This window comes from Malurus melanocephalus, unplaced genomic scaffold (genome assembly GCF_030028575.1).
Source record: "Malurus melanocephalus ecotype Western Australia unplaced genomic scaffold, MMel_1.1 scaffold_70, whole genome shotgun sequence".
In the NCBI taxonomy this organism is placed as follows: Eukaryota; Metazoa; Chordata; class Aves; order Passeriformes; family Maluridae; genus Malurus; species Malurus melanocephalus.
In genome coordinates, this window is record NW_026623302.1 from 628,969 (window position 1) to 643,008 (window position 14,040).

At 43.9% G+C, this 14,040-nt stretch overlaps 1 protein-coding gene across 1 annotated transcript in view; it reads right to left on the reverse strand.

Moving 5' to 3' along the window:
* The window catches only part of MTUS2 (microtubule associated scaffold protein 2), a 265,702-nt gene extending 252,657 nt beyond the window's left edge, over positions 1 to 13,045 (reverse strand). Inside the window, exons 1-2 of the mRNA XM_057366671.1 lie at positions 12,981 to 13,045; positions 2,705 to 2,779 (exon numbers count right to left, since the gene is read on the reverse strand). The gene's annotated coding sequence lies outside the window, so the exon portion shown is untranslated. The remainder of the gene's footprint in view (positions 1 to 2,704; positions 2,780 to 12,980) is intronic.
* Between the last annotated feature and the right edge of the window lie 995 nt (positions 13,046 to 14,040).

Sequence of the window (14,040 nt, forward strand, 5' to 3'; positions counted from 1 at the left end):
AAAAAAAAAAAAAAAAAAAATTAAAAAAAAAAAACAGTAAAAGACTATGGTGAGGTTTCTGACAATAGGAGCTCCTCCCGAGATGGAACAAGGACAAGAGAATGCAAAGCAATGACTTCAGTAGCTCATCATTCCAAACAAAAATTATCAAAAAATTCAGAAAAGGATATTTATTTGGCAACTACTTCTCTGAATTCAGAAAGATGCATTACTCACTTGTTATATTGACAATGACAACACTATAAACTCAAGAGAGCTTTAAACAGCCCCACAGTTTAAACCCTGCATTCAAGAGTAGAGGGCAGATGAATCAATAACTTTTAATTCAATGACTCTTTTAAAGACCAGAAGTGCACTGAAGGTTCCTGGTGACTGGAAAGACTTGCTGTCAAAGCTGTACTTACAAGGTTAAGTGGGATAACCAAAGCACCTATCGAACAGTTAKACTGACATCAGGAGTGAGCAACAGCAGGCAAAGATTAGCATGGGGCACAATCAATATGGCATTGAAAGACAGTCACATAATTAACACCAATCAACACAGCTGTATGGAAAACAGGCCTGGTCATGTAAATCCGATCATTTGCATGCAGTGACATCATCATTTGATAATGGTATGTGCTGACAGGACACATTTCCARCCCTAATTTCACGCTATGCAGTGATTTAAAGTCACGCTATACATAAAATCCTGAATTAAAAGATTCACCATAATAAATCRACACTGCTGCAAGTGAATTTCAAAAGTGACTAGCTAAATGAATAACTAAATAGAGAATCAACATCCTGRTAATAGAATCTCTTTCAATCCAGCAGGAAAATAAATGAGGTACAACWCTTGGAAGCTCAAAAGAGCTACAGACTGTCTTGGAGAGCAAGGCTCATTATTTACTGAAAAAATTTAATGGTGACATGGTAGATTGATTGCTACTGGCACCCTTTAAATCAAGACCTTGTCTCTTTCAAAAATATATGCTAGATAAAGAAAAATTAAAGGGCTACTACTGAAATACTAGGAATTYCTCTGACCTCCACAGAGGAGGCAAGAAGAATAGATATTCACTAGGGGTGGCCCCCTTTGGTCTTTCAATTCATAAGCCTAGGAAACAATGACCSAAACATTATTAATCCCTCAGAAATTTAATGCAATAAGTGAATCATGCTTAATCCATCTGATACAGTATAAAGTGTCTTGAGTATTTCTATGGGATTTCAACTGTAATCCAGTCTTAARTTACTGGATGACTATTAAAATACCAAGTCACTTCCCAGAATTTCAGATTCTTTTTGGCTGAAAGCAGCAAAAATCTATCCCTATGTACAAATACGGAGGCAAAGTATCAAACTCTTGATCCACACCTTCCCATGTAGAWCATTTTGAACTGTTCCTAGGAAGTGTAATTTACAGTAACACTATCAAAACAGTATTTTCATGGCATGTCAGAAAGCCTCCTATCAGGCACAGCTGTCACTAACACTAATTTCATGCAATTAAGGTTGTGCTGCTATATACTYATTATCTTCCTAAGCCATACTCCAAGATCAGTACAAGAGGTGAAAGTCACATCACCTCTGCCAAACATTATTTGATTCTGTCTCTTTCAAACAAAACACAGTTTTGAAAACACCATTACTGTAAACAGCTCTGGAATAGACCAGGAGACTTTATTCTTCCAACTTTGCAATGAGCACTTAAATTGCTGCAGGACTTACAAGCCCAGTAACGAGAAGGCACAGTTCCAACTGCTTTTAAATCATAAGTCGTTTGTAACAATGCATTAAAAAATATTTCTGTGCAATCTTTGCATCACTCAGTGTCCTGCAATGTTATCCTCAAAGAGATGATGTGCATTGCACCATGCATTCTCTTCTTTCGCGTGGGACAACATGCAGTGCTGGAACATCACCCAGCACCGGTGAGCCCAAAAACACAAGATTTCTCTTCTTTGGTGTTTGGCCAACTGACTGCTGCAGGATTATGACCAGGATGTATGTGTCACCCAGAAGACACCAACATACTAATTCAATCACTTATTTCACAGCCATAATCACATCATTTGCTACTGTGACTGTTGCCACAGAAACAGCTTTCGACTTTGGGTCTCCCTAATGGAAAGAGCAATGCTTATGCCATGCTTATGTCTGAACTTGTCCAACCAAGCTGTGTTTTATGGCTTGAAGGATGGATTCATGCCTGGCCATAAGAGATCATGCCAGCACACACATAGGCTTCAGCAGGCATTGTTACTGCCCATGATGGCCACAGCCTTATGCCACTACAGCAGTTTTAGCAGGATCTATGTCACGGTCACCTCCCCACTGACAAAGTTATGCCTTTCCAAACATGAAAGACTATGTTCAAATATTTTCATAATATTTCACAAAGTAACCTGATGGAGTTTAGATATATACAGTACATTGGTTTAGATAATCGTATTTCCAGTATATACCATACCTAACAATCAAAGCAAAAACATTAGGAAAGCAAAGGTCTATTTTTGTTTGATAATTCCCCACAGTAAAAATGCCTTATGGTCTGCTTTGAAGTCACCTTTATCTCTACTGTTTACACAATCATTACATAGAATTTTCATTGGATAAAATAGTGCTATTAAAGAATCAAAGCCTTTTTGAAAGAGTTCTTTGGTGGCAAATACATTTAAAAAATCAAATCAGACATTAATAATACAGAAGACAAGCTTACCCAAAATCCTGGAAAAACAAGTTTTTCTTCCATTGGTGACAGTTTGCCTTAGAAGACAGTCCCAGGGTAGAAACCCTAAAAAAAAAAAAATTAAAAAAAAACAAACAAACAACCAAAAAAAAACAAAACAAAGACTCATTAGAATTAGAGTAGGTAACAAGGGCATACACCATCAAATCTTCTGTAAACACAGTGCTCAAGATTAAACATCCTGCTCTTCTGATTAGGATCCTGTCCAAGTTTCCTGGCATTAGCTCACAGATAAGCTGATCTGAATTAGCACTGAGTGAAGTAAAGTAATGCACCTACTCATAAGGGGAAGAGGACATAAAACCTTTGTGAAACAAACTCCACATTTTCTATTCCTCTTCCTCTGGAGTATCTTTAGAGTAAGTCAACACTCAAGTCAAATTTAGGTACAGAAGCTGAATGGGAAGCACATATTAAACCTAGTCAGGTTTTAATATATTTATAGAGATCATTGTTTTTAAGACACTCTGTGCTACTTGACACCTTGTCCCCTAGTCACATTTTGATGTAGTGTTACTCAGGAAGATTTAGTTGCATTTGCTTGTGATGAGATCATACAGAAAAAGTATGGTGGGAAAGAAGAAAAACAAGAAAGGGTGAGGAAGATCATCCAGAAAACATACAGAAGGAGCTTCTCACGGAAGTCAGGAAAAGACTGCAATCACAAGAACTAAACATTGTGAATCAGAGAATGTCAGTTTTGTCAAAAGACAACAGGTCAAAGCAGAGAGAAGGAAAGAAAGCCAGTCCTGAGATTTGATAAGGAGTCAAGAGATGTGTTTTTACCAATGGTAAAAAAAAAAGATCAAAGTCGAACTGCTGAGATTCAGAGATGAAACAAGAACAAGTTCTCCCAAGTAGCACTGGCCAGATTAGAAAGATGAAAAAAAGAGGTGGAAAGGATTTCATTTGGGATTTTTAGAGGAAAAAACTTTGAGAGGTTTTTTTTTTTTCTTTATGTCAATGATATGCATTTATTTGTATTATGATGGCAAAGACACAGGAGATTCTAGAGTGAAGAGTTAAGGTGTGCGAGTGCATGGGAGACCAAGATGAGGGATCTGACTGTGGGACAAACAGAGCAGGTGGAATTTAAATGAGACCCRAGAGTATGACAGAGAAAAGATAGAGAAAGAACAGGGAAGAGCAGCAGGGAGGAAGGGGAAATCATGACAGTCTTTTTTTCCTTGTAGTAAAGACCAAGCAAAGAAAAGTTAGATAAAAATCTTGGGAAATACTAGAAGATGGAAGACCTAAGTGACATTTAAGGAAAGAGATTTAATCAAATAGTCTTTCAAAATATTTTGTTCACATGCAACTGATGGCAACACTTWTGACATATAAATGTGGTAAAAATACCAAATCTGAAGTAATTGTCAGCAAAACATGCACTACTGGCAACAAAATCTGTATGTTAATAAGAAATTCCAGCCACATTTTATTTCCAACCTCCCATATCCCACTCCCCAGCAAGGCAGGTTGCTTCTGTTCAAATAACTCCATTAAATTAAGTTGCATGTTCAGCCTCATCAGCCATCATCTCCATTCCTCTGTGGTTTTATTTAGATAAGTCTCTTTGTGCACGGCTACCTCAATCCTTCCCCCCAAACAATCCCACAATGTTGCTTCTTTTATGACACCATTCTTCAAATGCTCCCAATTAACACGGAAGGCAGCCCAGGTGACCAGAGCAATGCAGTGCCCTCCCACGGGGATGGTGAGGCAGGATCTGCATCCAGCAATACCCACACACACCTTGGGCAGTGCTGAGCTGCTCTCCCACACTGTTTCACTCATTTTAATCAAGATCATCCATCACCATGACAGACTCAAGGGGTCAGACCCTCTGCATGGACACCAAGCCCCAAATTTCCCCTGCAGCCTCCTTCCTGCTCCACGAGCCACTCATCACCTCCACAGCYAGCACATGAAATCACAGGGCAGGAGCAAGGCCCTTACACCCCACCAAAGTTGGGGGTCACAGGAGTCCCCTGAACTCAGAATGATACCTGGCTGCAGCTCTTCCCTTGCAGCATCCACCCTAGCAAGCCCAGCACATCTCTCCAGGCACCAGGACATGGCACCCCCACGGACAGACGGCAGGCTCACAAGAACTTGCTCCAAAGGTCTGACCTAGCTTTTAGTCCTTTTTTTCTTTYTTTAAACTAGCACAGGAACAAATGYRCCAAGACCATGAGATGACCAATTTTCAGCTGGAAATGGGGGTAAATGATGATATTTCAGAAAAAAATATGGAAGTGGGAAATTAATAGCTCTGCTCATAATTTAAGGAGCAAGAGAGGGCCTTTTAAGGACAGGGCTTCCGCCGCAACCACTATTTGCCATCCAYTGGAAGAAAGACTGTAAATCCAGCAAACATAGTTGGTGGCAGAAAACCCCTCAGAGCAAAGGATTTCTGCTCCATGGCTACCCTACAGCCCCAGAGGAGAGCCTGGGGACCTCAGCACCACTCCCAGGCTATTCTTGGCCAACCAGGGTCAGCGGCAGCACAGCAGGGATTAAAGTAACTTAGAYTTGTTATATAAGGGACATGTTGCTCCTGGCTTCTCGCAAATCCCAAAGACGATGCTATTRTGTAATAGGAACAATCAAACAGGGCAGCTTTTCTGTGATTTGATTTTTAAAAGTGCTGAGCAGATAAAAATTAAGTGTGATTTTCAGACTCAGTGTTATGYTTTCTATTCTAAATCCAAGTTTGATCTTAAAGATGCTGTAGCTTACAGGARCAATGACTCAGCTCACACTTCACTCAGGATACAGAAAAGTAAAATAAAGCAAACTTTGCTCACCTTCCCACCAGGTGGAGGGCACAGTTTTTTATCTTATGAACCAAGTCTGAGGACTTTGATTGCCTCAGCATCAGTTTCTTGCTGTCTCTATGTGTTGGTTTTGCTTGGCCCAGTTTTTGGAAGTGGGGAGGCTAAAAAGATTGCTCCTGTGAGAAGCTTCTGGAGGCTTCCACCATGTCCAGCAGAGCCAATTGCTGTTGGTTCTGAGGATGATGGACATGCCACTGACCAAACCTGGGCCAACTGGAGATGGTGGTTACGCCTCTGTGAAAACTTATTTAAGAAGAAATCAAAACAAGGGAGCACACAGTAGTTTTGCCAGAGGAGGAGGCTGAGAATATGTGAGGAAATGCAGACACCAAGGTCAGTGCAGGAGGAGGAGGAGCTGCTCCAGGCGCCGGAGCTGGGATTCCTTTGCAGACCGTGGTGACGAGCATGGTGGAGCAGGCTGTCCCCCTGCAGCCCATGGTGACCATGGTGGAGCAGCTGTCCCCCTGCAGCCCATGGTGACCATGGTGGAGCAGGCTGTCCCCCTGCAGGTGACCATGGTGGAGCAGGCTGTCCCGTTGCAGCCCATGGTGACCATGGTGGAGCAGGCTGTCCCCCTGCAGCCCATAGTGACCATGGTGGAGCAGGCTGTCCCCCTGCAGCCCGTGGTGACCATGGTGGAGCAGGCTGTCCCATGCAGCCCATGGTGACCATGGCAGAGCAGGCTGTCCCCCTGCAGCCCATGGTGACCATGGTGGAGCAGGCTGTCCCCCTGCAGCCCATGGGGTCCACAGAGGGTGCAGAGATCCGCCTGCAGCCCGTGGAGGAGGGAGGTCCCCACGCCGGAGCGGGYGGAYGCCGAGAAGGGGCTGTGTCCAGCAGGAGAGCCATGGAGAGAGAGGCCTTGCTCCCGAGATGGAACAGCCTGGCCTTGGGCCTGCACCCAGGGGACGAGGGACCCCACAGTGCAGTTTTGGGATGACTGTCTGCCCGTGGGGGGACTCACGATGCGGCAGATGTGTGTGGACTGTTGCTCATGAGAGTGGAACCACACTGGAGAGGTTCACCGAGAACTGTCTCCCGTGGGAGGGACCCCACAGCAACGCAAGGGAAGGACTCTTCTCCCTCAGCAGCCACAGATCGATCCGGTGATGAACTGACCAACCCCACACCCTGAACTGACCAACCCCACACCCTGTTCATCCCCTGCTGCTTTGTATTGTCGGTGGGAAGTGGGGAGGGAGTGAGGAGATCAGTGTCTTTGAGGGTTTTATTTTATTTCTCATTCACCTCCTCTGACTTTGTTAGTAATAAATTCACTTCTGTCTGTCAAGCATTTCCTCCCTGCTCCTTATCTCAAGTCATGAACCCTTTTGTTAATCTTTTTTTCCTTTGCTATTTTCTGCCCAGTGGTGGTGGGGGAGAGCAAATGAGCAGGTGTTGTGGGTGCCTGGCTTTCGGCCAGCATTCCAAACCATGACACTCTACTGACATTAAGGGATTACTCATAGGAATAAAGGCTGCAGACCTGGCCCTGAACTTTGCTGCTTGGGTTGGTTGGTGCCAGTAAGCCACGCCAACACTGGGGCTTTCATCAATGAAAAATACAAGCTWATTTGGCAGATGCTCAAGAGTTTGTCTTCTTAGATTATTGTTGTAAATAATTCTGATGGTAACGCACACTATTTTGCATAATACAGCTATGCATACACATGTTAYTTTAAAAAACATGCATAGTAATATCAAATTCCCTTGTTTTTGCTGGCCACTTATACTTGTGGCATGCTCCAGCAATRTCAAGGATGGACAGATGCAGATGTTTCAGGAAGTTCTGGTTGATAATTTGATCAAGCTGCTGTTATATCAAGRTTAGCACTTCCCCCAGTCTGGTTTTGTTTTAAAAATTTAAACATGGTTTGTAAGCTGGAAATAAATTAGTAAAGACTTTTTCCTTTTTTTTTTAATTTTTTTTGTGTGTTTTCTTAGTTTGAGATCCAAAAAGGAGAAAAATACTCTTCTGATGTAGATCTGTTTTTCTATCTATTCTTCTAACCTCTCAACCTTTTAGGACATCAAAGAAGCAGTCCAGTTTCAGTGCTCATGCTAAATACTCGCTGTGGTCCTTTTAGCATTATCCCCAAAAACATATCCAGATTGTAATGGTGATACAGAAAACCTGTCCTAAGCACTTGCACCCAATCTCTCTAATATTTCAAGTCTTGTTCATGCAGCTCTCTGATTTCACCAAAGCTCATATAAACTGTTTCCAGAGTTGTATTATCATTCCTCCATTTTTAAAACCTCACTATTATAATGCGCCAACAGCAAAACAACTTTTCATCATTARCAAGAGAAGGACCTAAAATCCCCAGTCTGATAGACCAGAAGGAAAGAATTCATCCTGAGAGCATGACTCTGCTGAGCACAGTCAAGTGTAATTTACTTTTAAATGTCTTATCCGTGCCCAGCATCCTGCCAGCTTTCCATGTGCATAGCACATCATGATTCCTCCCAGCATTCTGGCATGAGCAAACTGCATCAAGCTCAGAAATGCTTAATACAAAGCTTTATTTTTCCCTCCCATCAAAATCAATTCCTGTTCAGTAACTCTTAACATACTCTGGAGCAGGGAAATGCATTACTTGGGTAACGGCTCCTCTGAATTTTTCTGGCAGTATAAATTTGAGAATTGTGGGACCTGCATCAGACTTAAATCACAGGTGGCCTAAACTGTTGTTGGTCCATGTGCCCCATGCAAAACTTGGCAGAGAGCACAGGCCAGAGGGCAAAAGCACTATCAGAGCATCTCTCTTGGAGATATCCTTGCCTGCCAGACTGGCTCTTTGACAGCCCTAGCAGTTTGCTATAACATAGAGCACCCTGTGGGGATAATAAACATGGAAGTCAACTTATTTAGGATAAGCTATCAAATAGTTAAAATTCAAAAAGTAAAATTTAACAGAGAAACTAATGCAGCCAGTATGTGTTTTAGAGGCTTGGTTACTTTTTAGCTATGATTTCAAAGGGAAGTCATTCTCCTGTGATTGGCGATTATGCCCATGAAGTGAGACTCACAGCTGTGTGAAGAAGAACAAGTTATGCCTTTCTTCCACTTTGCATCCCATACAGCAGCTGTTTCAAAGCAGTTTATAGCCTTCAGGCTCACATCAGGAGCAGCAACCTGTATTACACCACCATTTCAATTAAGAGCCATGATTGCAGGCTGGGAGGGGAACCCAAGGAAATTTTGATGCTTTTCCTAYTTTTGTGGATTGCATAAAAATCACTGATCTGCAAGTTATGCCACTAACAGCAAAAGCCTGGTAACTGCTACTACACCAGATGCTTCTGAGGATTAAGCCATTTTCAGAGACTTTTGGTGTTGAGACCTCTGCTGGAACAAAACAGACTTCACCATCCGCGGTCCCCAAATGCTCTGCAAGTGACCCAGCACACTCCTCCCGSTTTTTGGAGAAGCAGGGTAGACGTGGTGTTAAACCAAAGTTACCATATTTACATAGGAACAGAACTTGGATTTCCTCACTTTCAGCCACTGCATCASTGGTGCAGCTTTCTCTGCAGCAGTACATGCTATGTCACACTACATCACAAAAGTGACAATAACTTTTCCAAGATCAGAAAACAGTTACTGCCCTGAAATATGAAGATTCACTATCCCAGGAGTTTAGAAACTGTTTGCCTGACTGCCAGCTTTGTAGCCTCTCCATTTAAAAAGAAAATACAAATCCTTAAAGCAATTACTAAGGTGAGTGCTTAAATAAAGTGTTTTTAAAAGCAGGGTCTAACACACAAGTCTTATGAGGAGCAGCTGAGGGAGCTGGGGGAAAAAAAGACTCAGGGAACCTTATCACTTTATAACACTACATTAAAAAGGGTTGTAGTGAGGCAGGGATAGACCTCTCCTCACAGGTAATAAGAAGCAGGACAAGARGAAATTAGTTCAGATTGTGCTAAGGAGGTTTAGTTTGAATATTAGGAAAGCTTCCTCACTGAAAGGGTTGTAAAGCTCTGGAACAGGGTGCCCAGGGAAGTGGTGGAGTCACCATACATGGAGATATTTAAAAGACTTGTAGATGTGGCACTTGGAGACATGGTAGACTTGGCAACACTGGCTTAACTGTTGGACTGTTTTTCAGCTGACTTCTATATTTTATGTATATGCCCTTTGGCTGCAAAATACTGGTCTGACTCTCTGTCATAACAAAGTAACATGGGGCASAGCTTTACCTGCTATAAATCACTTGATTGTGAAGTTACAGCTATTTATAATGGCTCATCAATTCTCTACTTGCTTTGCACCCTACAAACCCTTATTTAGAAGGTATTTTCTTATGAAAATCATTGACAGAGGTCAGTCAGGTGGTTACAGCATTTGGTTGTACTCACTAGATCTTTCTGGTCACCTTGGATGAAGTGTTGGACCTTATCCTCTTTCTAATTCCCCACTGGAAAACCAGGAATAGCATGATACCATATAATAGCATGGGGAGAACAACTAAATCAGGTTTTCATAGAGTACAGCATCAAAGATATACCCAGCAACAAAAAGTGACAGTGTTCCCAGGCTCACAAGGATCCTAGTTATATTAGAATAGTGCCAGAGAAAGTTATTCTAAAAATCCATCAGAATTATTTTCCTTAAGAAAGACTGTTTCAACTGATTTGAGTTTGCAGTAACAAGTTCAGGTACAAAATGAACCACCATGCACTTAAGTTTTGCTCTTCTTTGCTACTTTCTTTCCAATTTCAGCTGCTTATGACTTCTTTAATAGAACTGACTGCAGCAAGTTTGGTAATAGTTGCATTTAAACAAGGTCAGTATAATTWTAAATAACTTATGATAAAATGCAATACTTGTCTAGGGATAGCATTTGCTAAATCAGCTATGTCTCAATGGCCTTTTTAGCAAACCTCAGCACCCAGAACAGGAGTGGAGAGGAAGAGCTCCCCTTTCACTGCTTGTTGCTGGCATTTCAGCAAATACCTTCACTGAGATGTCCATTATTATGCCTAGATCTTCTCTCCTCCAGAGCCTGCAATCAAATATTAAGACAACCACTGTCCAGGGTCTCCACTCTATTGTGCTTCACTCTGTGCACCATTGTATCACTTTCCATAGAGCACACATTCAACACGAGCCCCWAGCTGGCTGCAATTCACTGTCCTATGCCGATTTCTGATGCTTCCTTCATGAACTTAAGAAATAAAGAGCACACACTGAAAGCTGAAAATATTGGTTTTCCTAAGTCCTCGAGAGAGGACTAATTTTCCGTGGTTACCAAGTTTTCTGCACAGGCTCTGATGTGCTTTACAGCTGTGGAGAGCTGCACTTCTGCTGCTAGCTCTCCTCTCCTCACTGTCTTCCTAAATAGCTAGCATTGCTTGTTATAACATAAATGTATTCTGCATAAAAATACACACTCCAAAAATTAAGGCCGAGAGTTTAAACCTTCTTTCTTGCTTGTTACAGTTGCTATCACTATCACTAAGAAAAGAGATAATATCCTGGAAAACTTTACCACAGAAAAAGGTTTGATGTAAAGAAATGAAAAACTGCTTATTAGACCCAACCCTACACTTGCCATTTGTTGGATCAGTAGACAAATACCTAYTTTTATCCTTAAAGATACAAATATAAGGAAAAACATGGTACTACATCAAAAGCTACTTCAAATAATCCACACAAACACAGCCTTGCTGAGAAAAATCTTTGCGTGTCCCATCCCATCATCCCTCCCCTTCCCCCACCCACCCATTCTCAGGTAGCAATTTCCAAACTCACAGTACAGCACTTAAAGAATTGCTAACAGAATCTCGCTTCTGTACCTTAAAAGAGGATCCTATTCTCCGGAAATTAAGGTAATGCTAAACACCGTAGAACGAGAAGTTAACCCTCACTTTCACACACGAAGCTCACTCCTACCGCTTTCCGGCAGCGCAGGCTGCGCTGCTCTCCACAACAGATTGCAGAGAGGAGACAAGTAGCTGGGTGTATTTAATTGCATTGGAAACAGGCAGGCTGGTAAAGGGTTTATGTAGCATGGGATACAGAAAAGCCCACAACCCTGCTTGAAATTGGGGTTGAGAAAAACCCACAAACACTACACTGGATGTAGAGCACATGAAACTATCCCTGTATGAAATCACACACAAACCAAAACAAAGCGTTTATGCATCACATTACATCCAGCTCATCGGCTGCCAAGTGCCTCATTAATGCAGTCATCCGTTGCAAAGTTAACCTGCATGCAAACACTTGACATGCAAATTATTTTGCTACCGATGCCTTAGAGTTAACTAAATACTCCTAATGCTTGACCCACAAATAGAAATTTTGTTATTTTGGGGATTTTTGTTGTTGTTTTTTTCGGGTTTTTTTTGGTTTTTTTTTTTTTTTTAAATGCAATGCTAAATGCCGAGGCTCCCGCTGGCTTACTCTTTTCATGTTTAGAGCAAGCAGGGACCATTGGCTCCGTAGCAGAGGTACCTGTAGGGAGCGGGTACAGGCTGGTGCGAAGGCACACAAGCCGCCTCCACACCGCTACCTTCGGGAGGCAGTGAKGAGAACCGGGGAGAAAGAAGCAGGGGCAAAGATAGAAAGAGAGATAAAGCAAAGAGGAAAAAGGCACCCACAGTCCTTTAAAAGGAGTTGGAAACAGCCGACCTAAATGAACAGCTCTTCAAGTAGTGGCATTTTATCTGAGTCAGAAGACCTGGGCTCGTTGACCTATATCCCACACGTTTCCCTTTCCCTTCCTACAAAACCAYAACTTTTTATTCATCGTAGCTGCTTTACCTTCCATCATTTTTCGGCAAAATATTGAGATGCTATTTAATGCCGTGGAAGGGGCTGAGAGTAATAGCAGTTTCAGCCTTGCTCGCCCGTGGGTTGCCGGCAAGCTCGGCACTTGCTCTGAGCCCTCCGCTCGCCCATGCCAAAGGCTCCGCTGCTTGCGAAGGTCCCCAGCCCGCCCGGGACCCTGCTCCCCGAGGCACTGTCACCTCGCTGACACACTGCTGGCGTGCAGCTGGCAATTCCCATCCGCGCACAGACGCTGCACGGAGAGCGAAGCCCGCCCGAGCCAATCCGGTTAGTGGCATACCCAGAACTTTTGTCTGAATAGATTTCATCACATCTATTATCCACCCTGATAAGCTGGGCTCGCTCCGCGACTTCGTGCCAGCACCACGGGTACAGGAGCAGCCGCCAGCTCCGCCGCACCCCTCCYACGCCATAGACATCCCCATCTCCTACTGCTTTTACCCACGTCCCGTTCCCGGCTCCCCGGCGGTGCAGCAGGCACGGTGAGCATAGAGCAACCCCAGCCCGGGGGCGATGCGGGGCAGGGAGGAGGGGGGGCACACCCACACGGTGTGGAGCGGAGCCAACGCTGCCCGCCCCGAGCCGGCGGGTGCGTGGGGCTCACCTGCCTCCGCGCCGGTGCTGCTGCCGGTGCTGCTGCCGGTGCTGCTGCCGGTGCTGCCTCCCGCTGCCGGGCGGGGCGGGCGCGGGCCGTGCTTTTATAGAGGGGCGCAGCCGCCCAGCAGCGCCCGCCGCCGCCCGCGCCCGCGCCTGCCCAGCAGCGCCCTCTGTGGGCCGCCCTTGCCCTGCGCACCTCCCGCGGACCCGCCGGGCAGGGCACCGGCACCGCCACCGCGGCCAGGTGCGCCACACAAACAGCTCCCGCGGCCGCGTCTGGGGGCGCTGGAGTCGCTGCCCTGCTGTTATTTTTTCCAGGAAGCGCAAAGGGGTTGTTTGTGGGTTATCGAATTTTTTTTTTTTTTTTTTGGTTGTTGTGGTTTTTTGGTTTTTTGTTTGTTTTTTTTTTTAATGGGGGAAAAAAATATTTAGGGTCAGCGTCTGCGTAATGGTGCCTCAAATGGCATCAGGCAGAAACGAGACTTGGTCCTGGCATGGTGTTTTTACAAGTTTGTCGGGCTGCCCTCCAGTTCTCCCTTGCTCTAAGCTCATTTCTCTTTCACTTTAAAATGAGCAAGAAAATARAAAAACAAATAAATACAYAAGCAGAGASACAAATATTCTTTTCAGCAAAACTTATATCTCGAAGGGCAATCTCCATCACTTTGCTGTGCTTAAACTGCAGCCCGAGGGGTTTACTCCTGTAGCAAAGAGATCCCTGTGGTACAGGCAGAGGATCTTTATTGTGCATTTAAAGCTTTATCTACACCCACAGCCCATGCTACGGCTCTCTCTCTGGGCATTGTTACATTCCCGATGAGCTCATGCTCATTGTTTCAATCAGCTCTTAAAATCAGCAGCAGGCACGAGATCATATGGGAGTTTTATGAACTGTGTCTAATGCTGGGCAACTCAATTAATTTTTATTAAGTCCTCTAGGCAAATGCATGAAGATCTGTTCAGGAGGGGGTGATGAAGGGATTCCCAGCTTGCGAGGTCAGCCAGATGATGCACAGCATCCTCCTGTCTGGGAGCCCCTGCAGTGATGCCTGGGGACACCAGGAGAA